A 2,675-nucleotide genomic window follows, 5' to 3' on the forward strand; every position below is an offset into this window, starting at 1 on the left:
ATTTTACCAACAGCTGTAATGAAAAAGATTTCGATCTGCGTAGTATTCCTCGACATCAGCAAAGCGTTCGATAGTATTGGACACAATCACTTAAAGACTACAATAGTGGACTCTATACTACCCAGATCCGTTAAGAAGTTACTAGTCAATCTTCTCACAGAAAATACAAGAAAAGTTCAAACTGCTCGTGGTCATACAGATAAGATAAACATCAAATGTGGAGCGATGCAATCAGATGCCATTTCACCTTTTTATTTAACTGGGGTATAAACCACATCCTTGATGAACTTAGAGACATCAAAGTATCAGAAATGTATGGTTTTCAATTGAGTCCTAACAGTTTACCTTTAACATCCCTATGCTTTGCCGACGTTCTGATATTCATAACTAAAGACCAAGCAGCAGCTTCTATCCTAGTCACTTCTATCATAAATCTGCACCAAGAAATAGGTTTGATTATAAATGCAGACAAATCAACTGCCATTATAATATAAATGGTAAACTTCATTCTGATAATATCGTGACGGTTTCTGGAAACATTACAGGTATAAATGATAGCGAAGAAATAACATATGTAGGGGCAACTTTCAGACAGACTATAGTCTTCAATGAAAGTCAGGTACTTGAAAAATCGAAAGCTAACTTACAGTAGATCAGATTACCAGGACTCACTTACTCCAACCGCATCAAAAACTGACTGTAATAAATCAGTTTATTGGCCCTACACTGATATACCCCTTCCAGACTGTTTCGGTTGAGAAAATTCCCTAATCAAATCCGTTAAAAGCCGACAACATGATCAGAAGCGCACTTAAAGAAATTCTACAAGATCAGAGTGACACACCGACAAGTGTGATCTATTCGAGCCACAAATCTAAAGGGTTAGCTCTAATGCGCGCTACTTGGGAATCGTACCTTCAACAGCTGAACATCAATCTCAAGCTAGAAGCTGTGAATGATTCGCACGTAAATGCTGTTCGAAATTTCACAGGAATAATAAACTCGCTGCCTATCTGAACTTCAACTCAATGAAGAGACATCAATGTAATCTGTTATAAAAGTGCGCGATATACTTAGAACACGCGAATTTGATGCTTGGTGTGCATATCCACAGACAGGAAGAGTTGTTGCGTTATTTCCTCAAGTTCCTGCTGCTAATTCTTGGGTTACCAGAAGAGATGGTTTAACTTGTTCGGAATGGAGTGAGATGTTGAAGATGACCGCGATGGTTGCATCAGTACCTACGCTGCTGGGACGTTCTACCAGCACAGGCAACCGCAGACACCGGAGTGAGTATGAAACCTTACCACATGTGTTGGGGAGTTGCCCTCAAGGAGAACTGCTTAGGATGAAAACCCCATAACATCATCAGAAACCTGATTGCTAATGCTCTTCGTCTCAAAAATCTAGACGTGTACGAAGAAGTCCACTTCATCGCCGAATGAGGCAGCACTCGCCGGATTGATATTATAGCGATTGACAGACGGAGGAACGAAGCAGAAATTATTGATCCTACGGTACGCTTTGAATCTTCAGCTTCTCAGCAGACTGACGTTGACAACATGAAGAACGATATCTTTAATCCAACATTCCCTTTCTCTCTTGAGTCGAATAACCTTTAAAAAAATACGGTGACAGGACATTTCTTTGGCGGGAGGGGAACAATTCCCAAATCCTTCGTCACATGGCGACAAGCGAGAAGTCTACAAGATGAAATAGTCGTCTCACTCATCAAATACTCCGTTTCGATTCTTCGCCACCATTTATATGGAGTTAATGCTATTTAACATGGTTAATTGTAACCTATCATTTTTGAACATTTATCTTTTATATCTTCCCTCAAAATTGTTATTGTGTATTATTCTGTGTCTTATGGCAAATCTAGGGTGTCCTGGATCAGACTAAATAAATAAAGATTAATTCTTGATCATTTCGCTATGAACAGACTAAGTAATTGAAATTACGTATGTTTTATTGTAAGATTTCAAATATTCTATGCCAACAATGCCAAATTTATGTGAATGTTGAGCACATGAAGATGAGATATATGTGGTTAATTGTTTCGGTAATCGCTATCATATAGTGCAGTGCAACCAGATAGTGCGCATTAGCCCTTACTGATTAGATTATGAATTGAAGGAGTGGTTTTATAACTGCCTGATTTTTGGCATTTGCAATTTAGTTCCCACGCTCTATTTATTTTTTGCAATGTCTATCCTTTCGTTGCCGTCACGTATATTTCCACTCACTTTTGCATTATATTTCTGAGTCAACCTGTCAAGTATAGCTTCATCACTGCTGAAGATTGTGCCACCCTTATCTCAATACAGAACTGTCCTTGTTTGTAAGTTCCTTCGTCTTTACAAACTTCTATTAAAACGTAAGTTTAATTGAGACATTAGAGATGCTCAGACTCTACGAGCTCTGTTTCCTGATTCTTCTTTTCTTGTTTAATAGTGTCTGTTCCTCCCCTCTTGGCAAATGTACGTTCATCCACAGTTTTCCTAGCTTGTTATCCTGGATCTCTCTTATGTCCCATTTTTAGAATCAGAAACGTCTTTACAGTCTTGGTGAAAGCAAACGTTGCACTCTAGACAACTTTTTGTCGTAAGGTATTATCTTCAGTAGTTACGAAGACATCTATGATGTTCCTGCTAAACCGCCAAATAAAATCA

The sequence above is a fragment of the Anabrus simplex genome, chromosome 4 (genome assembly GCF_040414725.1).
Source record: "Anabrus simplex isolate iqAnaSimp1 chromosome 4, ASM4041472v1, whole genome shotgun sequence".
Lineage (NCBI taxonomy): Eukaryota > Metazoa > Arthropoda > Insecta > Orthoptera > Tettigoniidae > Anabrus > Anabrus simplex.